This window comes from Schistocerca americana, chromosome 1, assembly GCF_021461395.2.
Source record: "Schistocerca americana isolate TAMUIC-IGC-003095 chromosome 1, iqSchAmer2.1, whole genome shotgun sequence".
NCBI lineage: Eukaryota > Metazoa > Arthropoda > Insecta > Orthoptera > Acrididae > Schistocerca > Schistocerca americana.
In genome coordinates, this window is record NC_060119.1 from 709,435,422 (window position 1) to 709,463,110 (window position 27,689).

The 27,689-nt window shown below is 41.7% G+C and overlaps 1 protein-coding gene and 2 non-coding genes across 6 annotated transcripts in view; 2 read left to right on the top strand and 1 right to left on the bottom strand.

Annotated features, from left to right (window-relative positions):
• LOC124610014 (ran-binding protein 3) overlaps window positions 1-27,689 on the top strand; it is a 306,655-nt gene that overhangs the window by 267,072 nt on the left and 11,894 nt on the right. The window lies entirely within an intron of this gene.
• Trnaa-agc lies at window positions 18,978-19,050 on the bottom strand. The gene has a single exon. It is a non-coding gene; the product is annotated as a tRNA-Ala (tRNA).
• On the top strand, window positions 19,182-19,254 carry Trnaa-agc. The gene has a single exon. It is a non-coding gene; the product is annotated as a tRNA-Ala (tRNA).

Here is a 27,689-nt window from a genome sequence, read left to right on the forward strand (position 1 = left end):
GAAAAGCAAAGAGCTTGCAGTAGAAGAGGTCCACTGCTAGAGATATCAGAAAGATTTTTCGCTTATAACTCTCGAATTGGTCTTTTCTGGACCACGGCCCGTGTACATTTACCCTTCCCCACTATCCTTAAAAGTGCGTAGCATCATCACCCTGTGTGATAGTACCAAAAGAACGACTTGTTCATGGTTCGGTTTGTGATGAGTGGTTTATGTTGTAAGAGTAGTTTGATGTTAATGAGGGAATTTGAGGTCAAGCATATTCTTTGTCAATCTGCTCTTACTGCTTTATATGTTCCTTTGATTTTCGTTCTAAACATTCTTTTCAACCAGATGGCTTTGCTTCTTGTGTATTTTTATAATTCCTTTTCTTTCCCTTCCCTCGCACGCCTCTTTTTGCCGTGGGCGATTTAATTGCTTCTTTCTTTATTATCTTCTCTGTCTCTTCTATTGCTATATCTTTTTCTATTTTTCTAATGCAAATGATAACTCCGATAACGTGTATCTTGAAGTTTTCACAGTCTAATGAGATTTCTAAATTGAAGCTAGGCGATGTTGACATATCCGGCAACATCTCAGAATCTCATGAAAACTGAAATCAATGTAATTCATAAATTATTGGTCCCACACTTCTTATTTCGATTTTTATGTCTTCGTTTTATTCATAGTTTATGGTCGGCGGCCATATCAGATTCTAAATTTGTATCCAGGTTCAGATATGGACGCGTATTTTTATCCGTTTAACGCCGAGTAATCGTAGTTCGGTATTTCATCAGCCAAAAGCAGCTTTCATTGTAAACATGGAAGTTTGTGCAGTTGTGATGGTCAGTGGTGGTCTTGCTTCACTTCTGAGAAGACTAACTCTGTTACTACAATTTTAGAGCTAACCCATTCTGTTATGAACTCCCCATTGCATACAGTTTCGACGCCTTGTAACTAATGATGTGTTTATTACTAGTGCGCCACAGTCGGCAGATTGGAATTTCTTTCCTCTCTCGGTATCACTTTAGGGTCTCGCTATTGAATAATCCTCAAAAGATTCGAATGGAGAACTATTGGCCATGTGAAACATTTTACGGACGAAAATGCCACCATGAGATTTAAATACCTGTGCATTTTTGTGGATGCACTTCATGCCTATGTCACACATTCTTGGAAGTTTTCCGTGTATGTGAGTCCTTATTTTTAAATTGTGTTTGCAATATTTTAATGCTGCAAAGTCATTTTGTATTTATTTACGTTGGCGGACGGTAGCACGTGGCACGGCCTGGATTCTACAGTCTTTTGGATATGCTCCAGTACGAAATTTCAGTCTTTCGTGCAAGGCCATGTATTATCTTGAAACACTGAATCAAATCAGAATTTATCAGGGAACTTTATACTTTTTATCCAGTTTTTACATGGACGCTAATGAGCATAGTTGACAGCGCTGTAACCCAATCAAGTAGTAGTCTTTACATGTGTCTTGAAGAAAAATTGGAACAATGCTCATTCACAGAAATTTTGTTAGATACGAATCCGGCCACGGATTTCTGAAACGCTGCGGTGGAGACAATCTTTCAACAGCAGGCAACTCGGGACATTGTCCAGCTTTTGTCTAGATACCTTGACTCGATATATAGTCAACTTTCTACGCATTGTGAAGCGCACACGTGTCTATGGGTTTAGGTATTCAGAAATCTTGTGTTATATGGTACACCCAAAACTGTTTCTGCGTCTGTGTGCCATTGTATGTGAGGTATCTGTTTCTCCACGATATAATTTTCGCCTGTGATTACAAGCATTATTATTATTATTTTATCTTAAAATATGTTGTTGGATGTGGGGAAATGATATAAATTTTTATTTATAATTTGCGTTGCATTCTCCGAAGGGTAAATTGTTTCGAGGTTTAACGAATTGAAGACCCCGGTTATTGGCCAGGTAGTGAAGCAGGAGTAATTCCAATTGAAAGTACAAACTGTGTTCCGAGAAATTTTTAACGAAGGTTACGTCAACCGGTGAGGTGGGAAGAGGTTAATGAATTACCATAACAGCAAGAGAACAAGTAATACTAATTTTGTTAAGGATTTAGCGTCAATAAGCGCTTTGAGGAGCGTGCTAATATTGTGTGTAACTGAGAAATACACTCGCAAATACACGCGCAAATTTGAATCTATGTACATTCGCTTCGTACTATTTGTATTTTTAAGTGGTAAAAGTATCAGGAAATTCATCATGGATACTGCTGGATAAATCGTTGTACTCCTCCACGCGCGGATGTTTACAACTTCCGTCTTGTCATCTAGTTGTGCGTGCAGTCAGTACTGGTATTATACCGAAGCAGTTGTTGGACTAACTCTATAGCTTGCAATTGTGTAGCAGTAATTATAATTCGACCTAAGTATGTTGTGTTGGAGACTGGTGTGTAGAAGTGCCGAAAGTAATGAATAAAATAGCACATTGTTGACAAACTATTAAATCTGAGATATGTTGTAGCATGGGTTCTGTGAAATTACTTCCGTTTTGAACCTTAAGGAGCATCTAACGAGACTTCCGCTAGTATCTGGAGTTTGCAGTCCATTAACTCCGACGATAACTTAGAGCTCTCTGGACATAGGGCTGTGCCAAGAGTTATTGATTTGGCTTTCCAACCACCTTCTCAATAATCTCCTCGGAGAGAGGTGTTCTTCGGAGGAGTTTTTGCAATTCGTCTTTCCCCGTTTTTCATGGATGTCGTATGCTTGAAAGAAATTGACTTTCTCCTTACTGATACTGCCAAATACTACGCACATATTTGGACCGCTACTTGTCGGAAGCTTGTTCACAAAAGTTTCTTACGTAACTTGCAGAAGTGATGGCTCGGTAAGAGTGATACATTCTTACGTCTAATTTCTTTTAAATTTTCTGTTTTACAAGTCGCTGACACATTTACATACACTGATTTGTTAAGAGTCATTTAATTTTACTGGACGCTTGTGCCAAGTTGCCAATTGCCTGCGAATCTCTGAGTCCTTCACTGTTAGCCGAGCGGTCTAAGGCGCTGCAGTCATGGACTGTGCGGCCGATCCCGGCGGAGGTGCGAGTCCTCCCTCGGGCATGGGTGTGTGTGTTTGTCCCTGGATAATTTAGGTTAAGTAGTGTGTAAGCTTAGGGACTGATGACCTTAGCACTTAAGTCCCATAAGATTACACACACACAAACACACACACCTTCACTGTTCCGAATACTGCACTGTTGAAAACAGTTACTTTGGCAGTTCAGGTATTCTGATACACCTACAGGACAAAGAATGCAAACACCGCGAAGAAATGCATGCTTGAAAATAAATGCAGGTGCTGGCGAAACGTGCGCTTGTTCTATGAACGGCTCTCCGCAATGTTCTCAGTACGCTACAAAGTGTCAATCCTGGCCTGTGGAGCTGTGAGTGCATTATGTTAGAGCTAAGTGAATTCAAACTTGGGCCAATTGTTGGTGCTGTTATGGTGGACGCTTCCTTAACCTAGCTAGCAGAAGTATTTGATATTCCAAGAGGTGCCATATATAAGAGTTGTGCCACATACTGGGAAAGCGGAAAACAGCGTCCGCTAAAACGGCCATTGAAGGGGATACTGATGAAAAATAAGAGGAACAGCAATAGTTACTGCATAACTGAACGTCGCACTCGCTAACCCTGTCAACGCCAAAACAACACGAAAGGAGCTTCAGAAGCAGTGTGTTGCAAGGCGAACTGGAATTCCAAAACCACTCATTAGTGCTGCAAATGCCTGTAACTGGAGAACATGATACTGAAGCCCTAGAATCTGGACTTTGGAGCAATGGAAGAATGTAATTTGGTCGGATGATTCTTGTTTCACACTGTTTCCAACATCAGGCCCAGTTTACGTTCTAAGTGTGAAAAATAGCAGGGGGTCGGTAGTCATTTGGGTGGACATAACATGGTAAACCATGGTCCCCATGGTTACTCTGCAAGGTCGCATTACTGCCAAGGATTATATTACCATTTTGAATGATCAGGTCAGTCCCATGATATTTGTTCCCCAGTGGCGATGTTGTGTTCCAAGACTATGGGACACCTGTTCACATTGTTCGCATCCTCCAGGAATAGTTTTGTGAGCACGAGGATGAATTGTCGCACCTCCCCTGGTCTACTTAGGAGAGAAAGGTATGTGATCGCTTTTCACCTCCGTCATCGTTACCTGAACTTATTTTGCAGGAAGAATAGTATAAGGTTCCCTTGAAGACAACACAGGACCTATATTTATCCATTTCGAGACTACTGGAAGATGTTTTAAATGCCAACTGTTTCCGTAACCAAGTGGCTCGGTAAGGTATTGTGTTTTTGGTGTGTTCATGTTTTTGTCTACAACCTGTAGACAAGAATATTGGCGCGTCATGAAAGTTTGGAGTACAGATACACTGTATAATAGAATAGGAAAAAGGGATTATATGGCCACGTAAACATATCAACTTGACACCAGTTTGATAAGTGGGGCGTTGCTTAATTGGAAGGACTACAGAAGTCATTCATGTTCTGTGCTACAATGTTTATTCGATGAGAGTGAGGGTGGTGAAGTGAGCGATCATTAGTACATATGCTAATCAGCCGCAACTTGAGACAACAAATGTCCTTTTAAGAAATGCCGTTGATGGTTTCATAATACTCCCATTTTCTCCCAACGACTATGCCGCAAATATTATACTAATAAAAATTTCTTAAAGATTTTAATAATTACGTACACATTGCAGTTATGTCGTTCACTGTCCATGTAGACTTACAATCGAACGTCATTCCTCTGTCAGGCTGTGAAAGTGACCCATAGACGAGATAGGCGCATAGATCTCTCCACAGTGTATCACAAAGTACTATCATACGATTCAGACCAAAATCGCAGTAGCTGTCTAAAACGCACTCTTTCACTCCTCTGTGCATAAATGACAAGAAATTCTTTTTATTTTTATTGTAATTTTTGAGGCTCTTCAAGTCTCTTTCCAGAAATGCAAGGGTCAGTATTCGTACCTAGTATTAATTGCTAACTTTTATCAAATTTCTAGTCGAAAATTTTTATCCTGTAACATAAATGAATGTTGGAAACAAAATAGGATTTTCTCTGGCGGCTTAGTCTTATCGATCCTCTCATGGTTCTAATTGGTTCCCCTTGAGACTCTGTGCAGCACTGGCGCTTATGTGTGGGACTTTTGGGAAGAACTTTTGTATGGTAAATCAATCAAGTATTATTCTATGTGCGGAACTCATAGCTTGTTTTACAGGAATGCCGCTGTTCCAGACATACTACACTGTAGTCTTCTGGCAGTTGTACGTAAAGGCGACATCGGCGTGTAAGCTTCGTAATGACCTGAAACCATTTTGCCTTTTTAACCTCATCAGAGGATTGTCAGCGATTATCAGAGATGTTCAGTCGTAGAAGAAAAGGTAGTCCGCTTGAAAGTAATCAAGTAATATTGTACACATAGGTAAAACCACCATAGTCTTTATTTTGAAAGCGAGTACAACCGTGTAAGATTTAGAGCTTCTTCAGACCAGTAAGTCATTCCACTCTTTAATTCCGCAACACATACAGGCTTTACTCTAGAGGATTAGTCAGTTTCTGTGATGCTCACGATTTTCTACCATTCGTAAAATCTCATCAGCCTGTTGAGTGAATTTCTGGAACCCATAAGACTAGACTTTAATGCGTTGCGAGTCATACTGACTGCAAAATGACATTATGGACTGAAGACCAAAGCCCTACTCACATCGGGCGAAGTGTTCGTGGACGTGGAGCTGGTCGAATATTGTGACGTTGTGGCGTGGAAGTTGTTTCACAGCATTCCGTAGCGTGGAAAGCTGAATAAGACTAGTCAGATTTATTCTTTTTAGACAGGAACGCGGGCTATGGAGATGCAAGATCGCGTTCTGCCTTACAAGCAGCGCTTGAGAGACGCTATTATGGATTTTGTTGTTTTCAGTCGAAGAGCCCATATTTTGTGGGTTTTGTATTATAACCTACGCAAAAAGCACCAGCACAATTAGAGAGTCTCGAAAACACATCGTTGTTGGTATGGTTTGTTTAAAAAAAATAAGAGATAACGGCATATTGGTTAGTAAAGATTTTTCTTATTTGGTTGTTTTCGTATTACAACTTGCGTATTTTAAAAGTTTGCCTTTTCAAGGGAATGGCACATAGGAGATTAATAAATAACGATTTGTTATTGTTGTAAGTTAACAACCTGTCAGCCTTTGAAACCTTTGGGAGATTTTAACATAAAAGATGTGATCGAATGTTCACAAGTTCAGCGTGGTGTTGCCATCACATTTTCTAAATGGATTTGGGACTACCTTATTAATTTAATAGAAGTATATTCTGTAATATTCGATGTTACGTAAATAGGACACCACACTTTAAAATGATTGAGTTTGTTCAATTTTGTGAACATGCCAAGGAATGTGGACCACTGAACGGCAAGTCCTTTCTATATCACGGCTTGATTCGATCGCAGTTCAGCATTTATTGATTCATCGGAAAAATGTTATAGATTTTAAGGTACATAACTTTTTCATAAGTAGTGTTTATTTCGTGCATTTCCTTCCAACGCGCGCGCGCGCGCGCGCGCGCGCGTACACACACACACACACACACACACACACACACACAGAAATATATACGCTTTGACGAGCTACAGAAATGTAACAATAATATTACCGTAAATATATTATTTTTTAAAGAGTAGGATTTCCTGTTTCAAGTCACATATTTCGTATATTCTAAAAATTCCGTTACTTAATAGAAGCAGCGAGACTGAGAGATTGACCGTAGGGTTTTATTGAAAAATGAGAATGATGAAATAATTTTTATCTTATGTGTAATCCAATGATTGGATTAGGTCAGATTGTAATTTTTTCATTTAGATATGCTACATTTGGCAGTAGAAATAATTCAAGAGGTGGTGTTGTTGTGATCTTCAGTCCAGAGACTGGTTTGATGCAGCTCTCCATGCTACTCTATCCTGTGCAAGCTTCATCATCTCCCAGTACCTACTGCAACCTCCATCCTTCTGAATCTGTTTAGTGTATTCATCTCTTGGTCTCGCTCTACGATTTTTACCCTCCACGCTGCCCTCCAATACTAAATTGGTGATCCGTTGATGCCTCAGAATATGCACTACCAACCAATCCCTTCTTCTAGTCAAGTTGTGCCACGAATTTCTCTTCTCTCAGATTCTGTTCAATACGTCCCCATGAGTTATGTGATCTACTCATCTAATCTTCAGCATTCTTCTGTAGCACCACATTTCGAAAGCTTTTATTCTCTTCTTGTCTAAACTATTTATCCTCCACGTTTCACTTCCATACGTGGCTTCACTCCATACAAATACTTTCAGAAACGACTTCCTGACACTTAAATCTATACTCGATGTTAACAACTTTCTCTTCTTCAAAAACGATTTCCTTGCCATTGCCAGTCTACATTTTATATCCTCTCTACTTCGACCATCATCAGTTATTTTGCTCCCCAAATAGCAAAACTCCTTTACTACTTTAAGCGTCTCATTTCCTAATCTAATTCTCGCAGTATCACCCGATTTAATTCGACTGCATTCCATTATGCTCGTTTTTCTTTTGTTGATGTTCAGCTTATATCCTCCCTTCAAGACGCTGTCCATTCCGTTCAGCTGCTGTTCCAGATCCTTTGCTGTCTCTGACAGAATTACAATGTGATCGGCGAACCTCGAAGTTTTTATTTCTTCTCCATGGATTTTAATTCCTACTCCAAATTTTTCTTTTGTTTCCTTTACTGCTTGCTCATTATACAGATTGAATAACATCGGGGGTAGGCTACAACCCTGTCCCACTCCCTTCCCAACCACTGCTTCCCCTTCATGTCCCTCGACTTTTATAACTGTCATCTGGTTTCTGTACAAACTGTAAATAGCCTTTCGCTCCCTGTATTTTACCCCTGCCACCTTCAGAATTTGAAAGTTACATCTGCCAATACAAATGCGATTGTGATACGTACTGTTGCGTAATTCCCGTAATCGTGACTGATAGATGGACGAGTGACCCTGTTATGTCACCTGTAGTCCTATTGATTAATTCCCTTAAGTTCAACCCTTCTGGCATCAGCTTCCCTTGTTCGTAACAACTCGCCACTACTACCATGTTATCGTAAATGAAGTAAAGCGAATGAAAACCTGCTTCGTGGAAATGTAGTCTGGGTTCCACGATATCCCTCGGCTAAACTGGCCCCTTCTGTTTGGCTGAGAACAACTGTACCATGCACGTGCTCTGGCTGGTTTGCTTTATGCAGTTGGACGCACTGTGACTTCTCCCCTTCGACGACGTGTCATTATTACATATCTGCTACCATCTTCAAACATTAATATCCCGTGGATCCTCATCTGCACGAATTTTACAAGAACTCCCCACTTCACTGGGTATCTGTGAATGGCGTAACACACAAACTGCGCATGTCTTCCTGTTACCAAGACTCGAATTAAAATATACAGTAGTCCTCTGTCAGTTTCCGCTTCTGTTGACGCTGTGAGGGAACAATGTCATCCTTCCTTCGTCCTCAGAAGGTTGTTGCCATTTGCAAACCAGTACACAACAAAATAATAGAAAAAATCTTCACACTAACGTAAGTTATTCACTGCAATCCTGTACATAAGTAAAAATATGAGAAAAAGGAAATCCTTGAAAAACCCCTCACACTCTCGATCTTAATGTGTACTGTACATCTTGCACAGGCTCGTCAGCATCTTCATGTCCCTTCCTCTGATTCCTTGTCCTCGTGTTTCTCTTTGGCTCTGCCCCTACAACTCCAGGAATCGACTCTGAACTATATCGGAAAGATTATAGACCCCCAGCAGGTACTGTTGCTCTCGTTGACAACTGAAGCTTCACGTTGGCGGGGGAAGTAGTCTCCACCACCGGATGGGGTCCTTGAAATCTTTTGATGAACTTCTTCGTCTTGCATTTTTGGCGCGTACGGAATGAACTACATCACCCATTGTCCTACTTCATACTGCCATACACTTGCCGTATCTGTCACTGAGTCCTCCTGCTTTCCTGTCACCTTTGTATTTGCGTTCTGTACTTGTTTCCATACTTCTCGTACTGTTTTTGCAAACATGCGGACCGATTGCCCGTATTTATCTTGCTCTGCCTTTATCACCGTACACCACCTCAAATGGGAACAACCCAGTCATCGTGTGTACTTTTGAATTATATGTTGACACGACATACGTTAGAATGTATCCCGCCCCGCTCGGTGTGATGTGCTCTCACAGAGTAACTTAACATTCTCCAATTTTTTTGCGTGCTCATTCCATTCTACCATTGGCCTGTGGATGAAGATGACTAATTCATAACTTCTTCACATACATCAATCGACACAGCTCCTTCAGTAAGTCTGATGTGAAATTCGTACCATGGTCTATTCGTACTATGGTCTGTAGTTATCGTACCTGGCACTTCAAAATTCAGCATCCAGTTGTTAACCATTGCATGTGTGACTATCGCTGCCTGCTGGTTTAGCATAGCAACCATCTCCATGTACTGCAAAAAGTGATGTATTATTGTTAATACGAATCTGTTTCCTGCAGATGTACGATTGAACAACCTTAATACATAAAATCCAACTATTTCAAATAGGTTTGATGCTTCCGGTAGCCTCTGCAATGGCACTCGCTTGCAATTCAAGACTGCTCACTGTGCACACTGTATGCAGTTCCTCGCGGATTGAGCTACATTTACTTTCCTTCCTCTCCACCAGTATCTCTTGGCCACTCTGGTTTGTTCCTCTGCAAACTCCATGACCAGATAACACATTAACATGTGTTTCCTTAATAATATCCTCCTAAAACTTCGCTGGTACTGCTGCTCACAGCCCTAGTCTCGTTTCCTTGCTCGACAGTCTGTCACATGGGCTATCCTGTATTGCTTAGTTTCTGCGCTGCCTACCACTCCGCAAGACCACAACGCAGAACTTTCAACACTGCTACGTTCCTGTTTAATGTGCCTGCATTCTTCCCTCGCTTGTGTACTAATTCATAGTCGAATTCGCCAAGTCTCAGGGCCAATCTTGTCAGTCTGCTAGACGTGTCCTTCAGTCCAATAACCAATTCAAAGCATAGCGGTCGGTCACTACTCGATATTTTTGGTTGTGCTGTGTCAGCAAACTCTTACACGAATTTTCTGTAGTAATTTGAAAGTCCCAAAAAAGATTGCATTTCCTTAGTCGATTTATGGACTGGGAACTCTCGTACAGCTTGCACTAGCCTTGGTCTGTCCTTACTCTATCTTTACTAATTAAATGACTTAATTACACTACCTCTTCTAAGGAAAAATGACACTTCTCTGCGCTCAGTATCAGATGTGCTAGCCCTCAATCTCTTAAAAAATTCCTTCAGATATTGTCTTTGCTACTTCATGTCTACTGAGAATATGATGGAGTCATCTAAGTAAACCAAACTAGAGGCGAGGTGGGATGCCAGAAGGCTCCTGAGAAAGGCAGCTGCAAAAGTAACAAGTTCTTCATGAAGCATTATCTGCGATGCATTGTATACCCGGTCAGTGGCCAGCTGGCGCTGGACTGTCTGCTTGCACGCTCCGCGATGCTGACGCGGAGTCCCCTCTCTGCGGACGCCTCATTACGTTAGCTGATAGTGCGATTTCGCACCAACAGCGTGTATAATCGACAGCGCCCTACCTCCTGCAGTCCCAGGCGGCGCCTCCACTTCGTCACCGTGGGATAAGGGCACTGCGATGAGTCGCCCATCCTGCGAATGGTGGTAGTCGGATGGTGTGCATGGGGAGCCACCTGCCCCCCACAAGGCAAGATTGGACCGTACTGCTGAAGTATGTTTACAGGTCCATGTGGCGATCTTGTCCTGCACTGCCCTGTCATCATGGTAGAGATGCGAGGCAGAATAATTTCGTTAGAAACTGTCCGGTACTTGTAGTTAGCAGCAGTGCTCGTGTTACGCATGCTCGCCACTACCAATTACGTATCTAGAACGCCACTGCCAGTGTGGTAGCCCGCATCTCGTGGTCGTGCGGTAGCGTTCTCGCTTCCCACGCCCGGGTTCCCGGGTTCGATTCCCGGCGGGGTCAGGGATTTTCTCTGCCTCGTGATGGCTGGGTGTTGTGTGCTGTCCTTAGGTTAGTTAGGTTTAAGTAGTTCTAAGTTCTAGGGGACTAATGACCTCAGCAGTTGAGTCCCATAGTGCTCAGAGCCATTTGAACCAGTGTGGTAATCTGCCTTACCTCTTGCTGCACTATTTTTTGCAGTACTGCTGAGCGAGATAACCTGCCGCGCGACATTGCATCACCCTTGTTGAATTATTATAGTGACAGCATCCAGTGCTCAACTGCTGTAAGTGCTGCTGCAATACACTGCTCAGGCTCACGCTATTATGTGGTTGAAATGCTGCAGTGTGTTTTCATTGAAGAACTAACGTAGGATTTTTAAGCTCGTTCATTTTTGTAAACAAACTGTGTGATTCACTAGCCAGATACAGCAGGCAACTATCTGTTCCCACCAATATTCCTATAATCCCGTTGATGGTGTCCACCTGCATCGTCCTTACCCCATTGGGGCTGCCTAAATAGCCTCTGAAGATCCCCCGTCATCCAAATCTATTACACTTTGCATTAGTGTAAAACACTTCTTGCTTCTTCTGCACTTCTGTTGTTATATCAGGCTGCGCGGGGATAGCCGAGCGGTCTGAGGCGCTGCCGTCATGGACTGTGCGGCTGGTCCCGGCGGAGGTTCGAGTCCTCCCTCGGGCTTGGCTGTGTGTGTTTGTCCTTGGGATAATTTAGGTTACGTAGTTTGTAAGCTTAGGGACTGATGACCTTAGCAGTTAAGTCCCATAAGATTTCCCACACATTTGAACATTTTTTTGTTATATCAGGTTCCTCAAACTCTTAGCCAACTTGACAACAGTGTACAGGTCTTTTGGGGTACCTGTCTAGACATATCGGGTGACAAGCACCTCAACGAGGAGTGAACGGCCCTATGTTTGGCTTCTGAAGTACCATATTATCTTATTTGCCTGTTCCTTCTCCCCTAATTCGTATGTTTCACTATTAATCTTACTTATTCTGACTGCAAAACTTAACACTGACTCACTGTGTCTTCGTCACTCTTAACTGCTCGCGGTAAAATCTCGCGCTGTTTGTCCTTCAACTGGTTAAAAGCTTGTGGATTCCTTTACCCTTCTGTACACATGACAAACGTCTTTGCCTTTCCAACCGGCCGTAATTTTGTTAAGTGCAGCATTGATCATCTGACTAACCACCCATATTTGCAGATGATTCCGGATGATCAAAAACACATTGCTTCTTCACCTGGCTTACCAGAAAAGGAAGTGATCAGGTTGGCGGTAGCTGGATCTCTCAGAGAATGAGACTGATCGAGTATTGCTAATTACTCATGCTTGTCTCTATTCGCCACAGTAATTTCATCTTGTCGGCTGTCAACTCAAGTACCTCATTAAGGAAAAACTGCGTAGTGTCCTGCTGCAGAAAACCTGTGTCATCGGACTCGGTCATTGTAGAACCTTGGCCCTCCATACACAAAAAGTACGACACAGTATCAGTTCACTCTACTCGCACATTTAAAATAACTTATATTCTGTGCCTATCATTAACCACCTAGATTTCGTAAGCCGCCTAGCACGATATGGTAATAAAGGTTGTACGTAAAGCATTCTACTGATGCTGATTCTGCATAAGGTAAACTATGCCCACACGATGCATTGATAACATCTCACCAGCTACAAATAGTACTGCCTGCAGTTTCAACAAAACTGCAACACATCAACCGATTCCACTGGTTTGACTAACGCAACTTTCATGTTACAGTGCTGTTCCTGCCTAGATCCCATCCACACAAGTAGAATTAACTGTGTACTCACTCCCCCCTCTGTGCGATGCAAACCACAGCTGTGGTTACGTTCTGCGTGGTCCAATTAGTCAACGCAGCACTTTTGATACCAACTGAAGTGGTCCAGAGGTGCATAACCATTTCTTTGTGGGGTTGGATTGCATCGGTGTGACGAGGCAAAGGAGCGGGCCGTTAGTAGCTTAGACAAACTGTGTAAAACGTCAAAACATTTTATTAAGACTGACAGAGGCGGCGGCCACGTCCTCTCACTGCACGTTGCGAGGACCGAGTGTGGGGGCGGCGAGCTGAAGGCTTCCGCGCTGTGACGTTGGCGCATAGGAATGCTGGATTCTAGGAGCTTACACAGCAGCCAGCGTGCAGCCTAGTTATCAAGATAAGGCCGCTCGTGGACGGAGCCAACGGCGCTGAAGAGTGCTGTGTTGCTTGCTGGAGATGCCAGCCTCCAGTGGGGGATCTCGCCCCCTGCGGGTAACGGCACGTGGCGCCTAGGCATACACATGCCAGCACGGAAGGATCGGTAGCTGTACTGTCCCGCTCTCGTTTCGTTACCCTTCAGCGCATGCGTCTGGCCGCTGCTCGTGTAGGGGAGGAGGCAGCTTACTGGTGGAGAAGTGCTCAGTCCAAGAAGGAAGACTTGACACTAGCAGATGGTGTGATGGTGGAGGCCCTGATGGTGGAGGCCCAAACTTGTGATGGCGGCGTGCTGTGCCTTATCGCTCGGTCGTCGGGCGTGACCCTCTTGTCCCCGTAGGCTCTGCTGGACTGTTAATGTCTCTGCTAAAATTAGTGGTTATTTATTCAGCTTTATGGCCCACTTGTGACGACGCGCTGTTTCCAGTCCCGCTCAGGACAACTAATCCGTGGCCCGGTGTTGTGGAAAGAGCTTGGGTCGTCCTGCATGAGCTCCGTTACACTGCTGCGTTGAATACTTGCGATGCTTGTCCTAGTCCGACTCGTACCGTATGAACAATCCTGATGCCGAAGTTATGCAGCCCGCCGGCTGCGTCCAACTGCTTGGCGAAAAGGCTGGTATCTGTAGTAACGCCCTAAAAATGGCAGTGCTATACTATATTCCCTGTGAGTGATTCAGATGTGAACTCGGTCAAGATCTCTGAACGACTGTTCACGGCTTAATCATTGTAGCTTACGAGAAACGTAACAGCTGAAGCACTGTGTTATCCGCATATTTATGTTTGGCATTTCATTTTTCTTATAACAAGTAGTTTCCGAATATGCACTCATGAATTCATATATACTTACACATAATCATACACTGTCACAAAAACAGTACACAAATTAATTGCAAATATGTGTGAAAGAGCTCTGAAAGATAAATGGCACTCTAGCAACATATTGACATCATATAATCTATATTTCGCTTCAGAAACTTCTCATAAGTCACTTTTTCCAAAAGGAAACAAGTTGTTGGTGCGGAAGGTAATGTTTTCAAGTCATTCACACCACCGTCTTTGGTTGACTTGGGTGAATAAACCGCATTGCTTAATTCATCATGCTTTGACGATGTACTGTTGCACCGATATCGTCTCCTTAAAATAGATATGCATGTACAGCGATCACACGACATGAACAGTTAATTGGAAATGTGAAAAAGCTGAACCCTGTCACGGCCTGCGACTATTTTACATTCTGAACACGGACGATCTGGTAATATTAATTCCGCAACAGTTTTTCTGCCTATTATTGTGTTACATACAGTTCTCGTCTGCGTTGATTTTCCACGATCTTCCAAGGTTTAAGGCGCGTACTTCCCTGCACATTTATCTTCGCTGTATCCGCCCATCTGTCCTCGCGACCTACAGGATGCATCTTTCATCTACGGTAAGGTTACTCAAGTCGTACGCCTTAAGGGAGAATTATTATATTTGGTAGGGTAATTTAAATAACATACTTTGTTTCGCCTATACTGAATCTTTATGTTTTAAGCTATCAACCAGTTACACGAAAATACAAAAATATTTTCTCAAAATGAGATTTCATACTTTTTCAAATCCGTACTTTGGTACGATTAATCCACACCCTCTATAACCTAAGTCGCATTTTCGATAAGAAGTCAGCGACGACAAAATAAATCCAGGAAATATGGAGCAAAACGTCACAGTAACAATTTGCAAACTATGAACGTAACGTTCCTACCGCAGTTACACGCAGTGAAATTACTCAGAGGAAAAAACTGTAAAATTAACAAATTAAATTGCTGCAACTGGCATATCGAAAATTAGCTTATTTGAACTCGTGTATTGCGGAAATACTTTTTTATTTTACTATACAGGCCAGCTCATAGATTGTGTAGCCAACTTTTTATAAGTTTGTGCAAAGTTTTGTTCTTATCTTTTGCCTTTTCTGTGGCTTCTGTTTCCTTTCTGCAAGGACTTGATGTTAATTCCATTGTTGATTTAGATCGTTTCGTCTTTACTTGATAATTGTTGTTATACACGGAATAGGAGATAAAATTATCAAGTAACACTTCATTTGTTGCTGTTAATTTCGGCAACTGTTGCCATGTTGTTTTTGGGTCCACATTCTTGAGACAAGTCCATATTGATCATTGAGTGGTATTGCAATGTTAGACAGTTTTCCAGAATTTCTCGTTGTTTCGTCAGTTCCATCAACCGATTCTTGGTGTGATCGTTAAGGGGGGTAGGACGTCAAACGGGTCGACTTGGAGCAGGAGAGGCACCACAGGTCATTTAAATTTCCACTGTCTATACTTTTACAAATAAATTCATAAAATTTGGAAAGCATGATCAGGGAGGATTCAGGATTCATACTCATAGCAGTGGAAGCTCAAAAACGTAAGAAAATACATTTTTTTACATGTGAATTTTCATCATTTTTTCACTTACTACTGGCTGCATTTGTTGCTATAGGTAGACTTTTCTTCCTAAGTAAGAGAGATTCTTCGATGAATTTTGCACAGCATACAAACTATAGTTACATGTGTATGAAACTCCAGAGTTTATTTAATTTATGAAAAAATGAATGAACTGCTACATTTTAAACTTCTTATTTAGAAAAAACTAAAATTTTATAGTTAATTATCTCAATTTTTCCACTGTTTTTAATAGATTTGGAAAATTCTAGAGTTTCATACACCTGTGAGTACTGCTTGTATGCTGTGCAAAATTCATCGAAGAATCTATCTTACTTCGGAAGGAAAGTGTACCTACAGAAACAAATACAGCCAGTAGTAAGTGAAAAATGATGAAATTTCACATGTAAAAACAGGTATTTTGCTACGTTTTTGAACTTCCACTGCTATGAGTGTGAGTCCTCAATCCTTCTTGGTCATGCTGACAAAGTTTTATGAATTTATTTGTAAAAGTATAGACAGTAGAAATTAAAATGTTCTGTGGTTCCTCTCCTGCTCCAAGTCGGCCCGTTTGACGTCCTACCCCCCTTAAATGGCTCAAATGGCTCTGAGCACTATGCGACTCAACTGCTGAGGTCATCAGTCGCCTAGAACTTAGAACTAATTAAACCTAACTAACCTAAGGACAGAACACAACACCCAGCCATCACGAGGCAGAGATAATCCCTGTCCCCGCCGGGAATCGAACCCGGGAACCCGGGCGTGGGAAGCGAGAACGCTACCGCACGACCACGAGATGCGGGCCCTACCCCCCCTTAAACAGCACGCACGGTAGTAGTCACAAAGTCCCGTGCTTCTACATTTTTATCACATGACTAAAAGCCTGTTGCCTTAAAACAGTTAAATGCTATCTCACTATTTCCATACAAGCGGATCCTGGTGTATGCATTATCCAGGAGATCTGCAATGTTAACTTGTTTTATGACATTGCCAGGATTTGTATGTAGCCACGAAGATGCCGCTATGTTGGAACTCTTTGTTTAGTATTATAAAGAACGATCCGTTCAATGATTATAGACGATGTGTCGCGTGACAAGGAAACGATAGCATTATTATACCGTAATCACCGAGCGAGGTGGCGCAGTGGTTAGCAATCCCGTCTCCAGCCATCCTGATTTAGGTTTTCCGTGATTTCCCTAAATCGTTTCAGGCAAATGCCGGGATGGTTCCTTTGAAAGGGCACGGCCGATTTCCTTCCCCATCCTTCCCTAACCCGAGCTTGCGCTCCGTCTCTAATGACCTCGTTGTCGACGGGAGGTTAAACACCAACCTCCTCCTCCTACCGTAATCACGAGGCAGCTGAATTGCGTCTAAAATTTTTGGTGTGTGCTACGTTTATACAGTAAAAGCAAAATATGTTTCTGGTCCCTTTTTACTAGTTCCAGGCATATCATGAAATGTTGTAGCTATCGGACGTTTAGTTTTGATGTTATCTATCCATTTGTCGAGCATTCAAATGCTGAGTTTGGTGGGGCTTCCCTTTTTGAGAAATCATTTGCTCTGCTGCGCTTAAATATTAACATCGAAGGTATTAATTGGCCTTCCGCATTCATTGCACGTACATACACATGTCGGTGTAATATCCCTTTCTCCGCTTGTGATTGCGTCCACGTAGTGTTTGAAATTTCGGTCACTAACTTCAGACGGTTTGTGAATTGTGGATAATGCTGTTTCATATTCGGCCATCAGCAAAGTTATGTTCGTGTAGTATTTCCTCCACATATTTATTAAAAAAAACTCGCTAATCCGCTCTTTATTAAACCTCTTCCTTCTATATTGCTTCGGGAACTCTCAAGGACAAAGTTGGATGAGCTTTCATAAACCTGCAATACCATTTTTACTACTTATTTTTATCGAAGCAATGCGGTGGCTCAACAAGTTGGTAGGCAAGTTTCATTACTTCGATAACAGTTACTCTGAAGAAACTATACTATAAATTAATTATTTGCTGTGCTAATTCATTTCCATCTCTGCTGTCGTATCATTAGGTCTTTCAGATTTTGATGTTTTATTTAAACCCTTCAAATGATGATGCAGTGTAGGCTTCGTATATTGTTTTTCCTACATCCTAAACCCTTCAAATGATGATGCAGTGTAGGCTTCGTATATTGTTTTTCCTACATCCTTCATTACATCCAATTTGATAATGCCGATGTTTTAATAAAGCTTCGTTCATATCCTTCCGCTCCCACTTATTGTACTCTCTGTTCACGTATTGATCAGCTGGAACGAACAGTGTTCAGTTGGTATGCAATTTCCATCAACACCTATCGTATCAGTACGATTAACGATTTCTCCACAGGCACGACTTACGACAGTGACTCTATTACTGTTTCAAACCAGAACTGCAGGCATAACCTCGAAGTTTTGTAGCGTTTGATTATGTTCATCTCTAAAATTGCTTACAAATGAGCGAGAGAAAGTAATAAAAACAACTAACTTCGTTGTTAATTATAGTCCTGTCACGACAACCAGCGCTCCGCCCACCTGTTTTCGCTTTCATACTTGACAGCTTAGTTCAGTATTAGACCACTTATCGCATTTTACGAACCTGTGATCAGATATTACCGGATTATGACTTAGCTGTGGTGCGACTAACGCAACTTCATCCTACTCTGTATCTCCATCATATCCACAATAGCAATGATTCAGGTTCATTGGCAGAAAGCAGAAAGAGTTTCAAAAAGCATCAATTTGGCTAAAAGTGGTAGGCATATTACAAAATATTTGGCAGCACAATATGTATATTCAGAAATTTGTGAAGCAAGAAAAAGCCACCTGAGTATGTGTATGTAACTGTGAAGTAGTATTTAAAAAAAAAAAAGTTTGTATTCGTGATAATCACACGTTCCATATGATTCCCTCGGATTGTTATACATAAATAACATTTCTTCATAGAAACGCTCAAACACAGTAATTAGAATGAAAAATGATTGCTTAAAAATAATATCTACGGTAATTGTACTTGTAGTGCACATTATGCGATACATGTAGACAATATCTTCCGAGAAGTAAAATGTGCTCGAATGGATGATGAATGTGAGATAGATTCGTCTGAATTACGCTGAAGGAGCAGTGTTAATGACTGGTAGAGAAATCTTAAAGTATACCATAGTCACAAAAATGGTTCACTGCGATAATAGAGAAAAGTCACAGATACAACGGCGCATAAACTGACAAAATAAAAAAAAAAAGCCTGGAGGCGCCGGGTATCGATCCCGGTACCTCTCACATGCTAAGCGAGCGCTCTACCATCTGAGCTACGCCCCCAGATATTGCAGGATTCTGCTGAGGTAGGATGTCGTTCCTTGTAGCAGACTCGATTTCTCGTTGCGTCACTCGCGGCTGGGCGGTGAAAGTTGCTTAACCTTGTCACCATTGGCGCGGCGGAATTTTAAACTGGGGGCGTAGCTCAGATGGTAGAGCGCTCGCTTAGCATGTGAGAGGTACCGGGATCGATACCCGGCGCCTCCAGACTTTTTCCTACAAAAGTGTCAAGGTTTTTTCGACGAAAATGTCTGTTGGAATGAGGTAACAACCTTTACAATGGTCCGAAAACTAGTAATTTTTCGCTTTGAAACTGTTGCTTCTTAGGCATAAATGGAGACAGAATGTTGATAAGTGAGACTACTTTACGAGTAGTAGATCGTTAACTGTATTTTGAGATGCTGCCTGAGAACGATTCACTGTGGCTTGCAGAGTACCTTGATGACGCCACAGCAAAACGCGTCCAACCGAGCGCTGCACGGTTCTTGCCGCAAGTTGACCTATAATAATAAAAACTTTGAATTTCTCAAAATAAGTTATGGTCCTGTTGAATTATTGGGGAAAATGTAATTTTGATAATTATAAGAATGTAACTCAAAATGGAAATGGTTAATTGATTTTGTAATCTTTTTGATAGGTAATATGTTTCATCGTATTATAACAAGTTCAGATGGTTAGATGTATTAAGCAGGGGTAGAAACAAGACAGGCGGAACAAGGTCCGATCTGGCTTTAAAAAAGTGTACTTTTCTATGACCTATACAGTGTGACACTATTAGCTGTACTGTCTTTTGCATATACTTCACAAAGAGCTAGCGAACAGTCGCACCTTGATACGTCTTGAGATTTTTGTATTACGCCACATAAGATATAGTAAGATAAAGACTCGGTTTGCCTTCCGTATCCGACTCTACATCCTCGTTTGCCCCACCGTCTGCACAGACAGAATCTGGTAGATGTACAAAGGCTTCTGGGTGTTCCAATTACCATATACTGTTGGCTTTTCCTGTTTTTCAGTTCGCGTTCCCATTTCATTAGTTTTCTGAACATACACTGTCAGTCATGCAGCTTCTGCTTCGCCTTACAGTCTTGCAAGCTTTTCTTCCATGTCACGATATCTTTGTGAGAAAGCAGACAGATGCCATCAACATCTTTTCGTTACGTTTTTCAGCACCATCAGGAGTAAGACAGGTTAAAGAATACATCCCTGTCCCTCCCCAGGATTTGTTTGGATAGTTCCAGTAGGTTTTCCATTGCGCAGCATCCTAATTTGATATCCCTCAAACAGTGGTTTCAAAAATGGTTCAAATGGTTCCCAGCACTATGGGACTTAACTTCTGAGGTCATCAGTCCCCTAGAACTTAGAACTACTTAAACCTAACTAACCTAAGGACATCACACACACCCATGCCCGATGCAGGATTCGAACCTACGACCCTAGAGGTCGCGCGGATCCAGACTGTAGCGCCTAGAACCGCTCGGGCGCCCCGGCCGGCCAAACAGTGGTTTAATAACATTGATAATCATTTATTGTATTCCATATTTTTCGAAGCCATGCCACCTAATTCTCCTATTAAGAGAGTCAAAAGCCTTTTTCTAAATAATTAAACGTAAGGTACAGTATGCTTCGCCATTCTGTGCCCTGCTCAAGTATTACGCGTCGAATGTTGATCAGATCGGCACAACTTCGCTGTTATCTTTCCGTAGCCATGCCTCCACACAGTCCTTATTACGATTTAGCATTAACCTACAGAATACTTTACGTGGTTCAAATAAAAGGCTGATGCCTCGGGTGTTTTTAATTGTTGATAGTATCACGTGTGCTTGGCAGCTTAAGAATCAGTTCTTTTTTCCAGTCGTTTGATTGTTTCTCTTCTGCACACAGCTTCTGAAGCAATGGATGCAGTTGAATTGCGGTGGTGCCAGTGTTTGCTTTTAGCAGCTCAGATGCAGTATTATCCATTCGTGGAGCCTTGCTGTTACTTATGTGTTCGGGGCCTACTTTGATGTTTGCGTTTATTTTCTCACTGGCATTTAGCACAGTCTACTGTCTCAAGCCGTTTTCAGGTTGCTCTCTGTTAAGGATCGGAAAAATATTGTGCTCATCTCCTAAGTTTGTTTTCTTCTATCGTCAACTATCGAGCCTCCTGACTTTCACAGGTCTTTTCTCGTTGAAACTTTTTTTTTAAACCTTATCCAGTGATGCCGTACACTTCTGTACCATCGGTCCTCGCTGCGGATCTCTCTGTACTCAGAGCTTGTTCACCCATCCACTTTTTACTATCAGCCCTCAACCCTCACACTCCACTTTACTAGAGTGTCAGTAGCTGCGTAGTCAGCTTGTATTTTAGTTTTCTGTTACCTTGTTTTACTCATATTTCGTTTTGCGTTAATCCCCTTTCTATATTGATCAAATTCCATGTATTTCAGACAACCAATCTTTCTTCAAATAGTTTTTGGACCCAAGTGCCTGTTGGCTCACGTTGCAGCAGATGCCCCTACCCTGAGTACACAGGTATCATCATTATTTGCGAAATCTTCCCGTGCTTTTGGAGTTCTTCAAAGCAGTTTCATAGTTCAATACGGAATTATTTTTCTTTCGCCGTTAATCTTAAGTCTTCCTGCATCACATTTTTTGTTCCGTTGTTCGAGCTTTCTATTTGTAGCCAGGATGTTTAGTCTAAAATTTGCGACAGTAAGGTGATTCTGACTGCGAATACTAGCTCCACGTTTATTTTGCACTTCCATCAGCGACCTTCCAAAGACTGGCGCAGAAGTTTGAAGACATATCCTCATTTTCATTCATGTACCCAATTCCATGGGCTCCCATTACATGCTCTTGGCCTTAATTGTTGTTTCCAGCTCTTGCATTTAGGTCTCCCATGATAGTCAAGATGCCTGTTATGCTGTTTCTTGTAATACTGTTGTTTTAAAGGTGGTAAAATTCTTTTCTGGTCAATATCTGAGGAGCACATCAGTGGATAATACTGACATTACAAGTGTTAAGTTAAATCGTGCTGTTAGTAGTCTTTCTGAAAGCGGTTTCCATTCCGTTTTTGCTGTTTTGGTTAGCAAAATTCTATGTATTTTCTCCAAATACTCCAGAGGTTAAAAAGGAGCATCCAAAATCTAGCCGTGTCGCCTTACAAGAATGCATGCCCAGATAGCAAGGGCAGACTGTGTTTTTATGGCAGCCACAGATCAAAGAGTATATCCATGTTATAACTTCTCAATTTGTTCGTATAATTTATAGATCGAGGAAAAATGACGGTGAAACGGTCCAGTTGACGCACGTTAATGTTCCCACGCGGAGAATTTGCGCAAACGGCACGGAGTCACGCTGATGGAGCTGGAGCTGCTGCCCCTAATTGCTTCCGCCCCAGCAATCACGCGTCGCCGTAATTACCTCCGTACTAGGACCGTCGCCATTCATGTGAAATATTACAACTATATGCGCCACCTCACTACTTCTCATCTCTAGTTGGTATAGTCGACGAGTAGAAGCTTTCATTTCTGTTTTTTTTTTTTTTTTTTTTTTTTTTTTTTTTTTTTTTTTTTTTTTTTTTTTTTTTTTTCGTAACCGAAAATTCTTACAGGACAATTTAGTGCAGTACTGCTCGAGTCGGGGACAGTGAATTTAACCCTGCTGTTAGAAAATATCACCTCCGAATCAGATCGATGAGATAAGGATTGGTGACGGCATGTTGCTGCTGACCGTTAGGCTGGACCGCGACAAGACCCGTTAAAATCCAAGACTCCGTCCAGGGTCTTAATTGAGTGATGGCTTGTAGCACTGTAGGTGGTGTTCCATATGACTGCCTCACTACGGCAGTATGCGACTGGTGTGAAATGATGCGCCCCGTCGCATGCAGGAAATACAGTGCACTGAAGGAAACACAGCTGTCCACGGTAATGTAATTCAATCGTGACTTATTGACATTCTCAGACGCGAGTGTTCCTTACATTCATTGTACTAAGTGAATTATTTGTATACTTCTATGTTTGAGATTATCACACAGTAAGAAACATAAGCAGGACAAAGGACGCCAGAAAAAAATTAGAAGTTAAAAAAATTAAAAGAAACTGCATTGGCCTTCCATTAAAGAATCCGTAACTCAAGTATTCAGTAAATGCAACGAAACATTTTTTTTTATTCCTGGTAACTGATAGTGAAACTGATGTGCCATGAGATTTATGTATTTATTTATTGCACGAAATCAGGTCGTGTTAAAATGTTTGGGACGAGCTTTCAGTATATACTGACACCGACTTCCAGCATCCAGATTTTTGTGTCGTCGGCCAACTACATTTCTCAGTGAATTTTATAGCAAAGAAAAAGTCAAATAACACTGCTAGAGTATGAAAAAGATTTGAACTGAGGTTTTACGTTTTAAGATTAGAGGACGAGAAAGTGTGACGCTTGTAGTAGTTATTGTGCTTCATTGGTTTGCTACCTGAGTGACAGATTCACGTGTGTTCATGCATAACTAGACCACCCCCCCCCCCCCCCCACACACACACACACACACACACACACACACACACACACACCTCTGTAGGACCAGAGATCTTCGTTGGCGTCGACATACAAAAGTAAGTTCTTACCTTTAACTACGTCGGGATACTGGGCTCAATCGGTCCGTGCGCGAGAGTGGTTGGTACCAATGTACTCCAAACCGACGCGCGCGAAAATACGATTTATCAAGGTGTCATATCTCGTGTTCTGTTGATCACAGACATAAGGGGACAAGCCCTTAGCCTAGCGACCGTTTGTATACTTCTAGGAAGGACGGCCATACTGTAGCTATCCTATGGCACAGGGTCAAAATTTAAACATTACACACTTCTTCCAGCCAAGGCAACTTGAGTAGATTGGTTGGTTCCTGTAAATTGGATGTTGTCTAGTGTGGATGTTAGGTGGTTTGTAAAAGCACCGTTTGTTCAGGGGCGGTTCTCGAGAAAGCCCCGAAAAAGTATGATTTTTCAGTACGAAAATTACCAGTTCTGTGGATGGCTACTTCATAATTTTGGTTGGTTCCAGATCGTCGAAATTTTTTACCTTTTTTTTTTTTTTTTTTTTTTTTCTTAAGATGATGATCTCAGAGAACATCGAATCTTTTTTCGATACCATAATCCGTTAGCGAGAGCCAAAGGTTCAGTTACACCGTTTTGTGCACATAATTTTCGATCTTAGGCGTATGTGTAGTTTTAACTGACGTAGTGAACACATGGCAAGTGTTGGGGTCATTGCAAGGTTTCTGCGGTCACCAGCCGTTTTTCACCATTAAAACATTATGACGTTCTATCTGTGAATAATGAGCACTTCACGCTTACACAGGCTGCCTCGAGTTGGAAAATGTGCTATGATAGCATCTGGCAACGTAAGCACCATACAAAAATTATTTTATTATACGAAATTTTTGTACTTGCAAATAAAACACTGCGTGTTTTGGTGTACTGTTTATATGTGTCAAAGTATGTAAATGTGTTGAAGTACATAAATAATCGAAACTTTAGTGATCTTCAGAATTTGTTTTATATGAACAGCGCCACGCGGAGTGGCCGCGCGGTTTAGGCATCGTGTCACGGACTGCGCGGCCCCTCCCGCCGGAGGTTCGAGTCCTACCTCGGGCGGGCGCGCGTGTGTGTGTGTGTGTGTGTGTGTGTGTGTGTGTGTGTGTGTGTGTGTGTGTTCTTAGCATAAGTTAAAGTTGTGTGTAAGTCTAGGAATCGATTAAAACACTCTGACCGAAAAGAGGGGAACCATCTGCCTCAATCCTCATTCCGCCTTACTCACCATAAAAGTTTGGTCTGCGAACATAACCGCGCTTTTTTGCACTGAAAGAGAGTAGCAGAGTGACAGTTACTGTGGGAGCGAAAGAGAAAGGTAACAATGATGTTGGGAGAAACATCGAAAGAAAAACAGAGATGAATAGAGATACTGGCAGTGGGACAAAAAAGAGATCACACAGCGGAAATGAAAAGGAGATGAGTGGAGACTATATATAGGCTTGATGTGTCCCTCCCACGTCGGTGAACTTTAACACGAAATCATTTCCTCAGTTTCCTCCTTTCCCCATGCCTACGTGTTGCAGTTTCTCTGTCTAGAGGTCAAAACCGCGAGAAAACCATCCCCAAGTATATGCTTGTAGAGGAGACAATAGTGGTTGAAGAGAAAGGCAGCAGACTTTAAGTGGAAAAGAAAGAGACAGTGGTAATCTGAGAGAAAAGTATGGGACAGAGACAGTGGCAGTGGGACAGAGAGACAGTGAAAGTGGCGGAGAAGGAGATAAGAAAGTGCGATAGATTGGGGTGAAGGCAGAGACAGTGGGAGAGACAGACAAAAGAAAAGGTGACGGTGGAAGAGAGACATACATAGACAGTGGCAATGGCAGTGGGAGTGAGGTGTGAAGGCCTTCACTCCTTTTTTTTTTAACAAATGAGAGGTGTTTGACGAATTGCACTGTTCCGTTTTCTCTGCTTATTTCCACTCATCACGCCATTCGTACTTCACAGTAGCTTTCATTTGCCGCAGACGGTTAATCGACGTAAGAACTGAGATACTTCGTAATTTTCAGTTAGCTTATTAAGGCGAGCTTTAAATCTAGCATGTATGGAAGAGCTGATCTATAAAAAGAATATTTGTACTTATGAAACAGATTGAATCGTGCTGAAAGATGGCGCACGTTGATGCGATGTTCACACATCTTGCGGACCTCCATTCGATTCCCATATTCACAGGGAAAAGGCATCCCATACGCTCGTCAGTCGAAAAGGGGTGTTTGTTAGATTTCTGCACTTATTTTGTCGCGAGCTTGACGATATTGTGCCTGTTAATGCATAACTTTAACGTCAAATTAAACAGTATAGTTGTAGTACGATACTATCTCGCTGGTATCGTAACACTGAAATGAAACATTCCACAGCGGTATGTTTTTACTTACAGTTTAAATGAAATTTTAGTAATTCCATTTAAATAACAATTTTTTGAGGTCTGAAAATGAGTTTATCATACTCTAGCTTCATTAAAATATGTCGGGAAGGGGAAGGGAGAAAAATTTTTCAAGTGCCAGTTATCGATCTAATTACGTCTCAGGTGCTAAGCAACAGCTTTACCATGCATGCATGCATGCATGTGAATCACGCACACGTGGTCCCCAGCCGGAGGAGGAGGCCGCATATGTCTTCAAATGTGAAAGTTGGCTATGCGGCTGTTCACTTTGCAGGGTGGATACATACAATGCTCCTCGGGCGTAGCGCAGTTGGTAGAGAGGTCACTTAGGTTGTGAGAGGTATCGGGATCAATACCTGACGCCTCCACCGATTTTAAAAAATAATTTCCACTTCATAATTTTCATTTATCAGCTGTAGTTCCATCATCTTCACAGCCGTTAATATTACAGTTTTTCTGTGCCTTGATGGCGTATTAAAATTTCGAAAAGTAGTATTTAATGATCGAATGCATGACTCGTAGCCATAAATGTATGATTTTAGCTAATGATTAAAAATATTAGCTCATGATTAAAAATATCTAAAAGTTATTGCAAGTTACATATTTTTAACTGTTGAATAGCCTCTAAGTAAAGGGAAAAAAATCATTCCCTTCATAATTGGTGGTTTTCATCAATCGACAAAATCCCTTATGCCAATACTCGATTTAACTCTAATCTAATATACATCAAAATGAATGTTTGTTTGTTCGTTCGCTCATCTTCTGTGTGTTTCCGCACCATTCATCCGATGGCGGTGACACTTCGGTGAGTATTTGTGCGAGCACCTTTAAAGGTTTTTGTAGAGATGAGAACCTAACTACCTCCCTTAGGTGTGGAGGTGAAAACGGGTTGACACAAATAACTCAGGAATGTCTGGAGCAATATCTGTCACTTTTTTTTTGTTTATACATGATTCATTACTTGTATAAGTTGGGGTGGGGATGAGGGTAAGGTGACGTGACATGTAAAAATATTCAACGACCGCTATTAGTATCAAATCCATAGTGTTTGAGTTCGCTAAACTTATTGATAAATCACACTTACGGTGACGTTCCACCGCTAGTGTTGCGGAGAGAGGGCGAGGGTGTGAAAAGATAGTGACATATCAGAATATCTCTGTAACGTCTGAAGTAAGTTCTACAAAATTGGCACATGTAACACCTGCTACGTGGAAAAATTTACTGTGACAGTAAGATATTCGTAAACCCCTGTGGCTGAGAGTTTAGTCAAAAGGTGTGACATAAAAGCAAAACTCAGAAACGCTTGGAGAGGTTTCAACCAAAATTTGATATATAGACGGCTCATTACTGGTATTAAAATACTGTGGAAGAAAGGTGCTCCATTAGATATATTTAACGATGAAACAGCAGGGCGAATTTCGCTAGAGATATGGATGAAACACGTCTGCATTTATATTGCGTAACACGCATGTTTTGGCGAAGCCGCGAGCAAAATATTAGCGCACTATACAATAATCCCTGTTTGTTAACTTTGATTCTCTTTCAGTATTTTCGTTGCATCATGACGTATGCATTTTCTAGTAACCCACTCCCAGTAGTCTTCTCACTACGTTTATGATTGTCGAACACTGTCTCTTGCATTTGCAACGAAATTGTTCTTAGTTTGATGTAGTGAAGGTTCAACAAACACG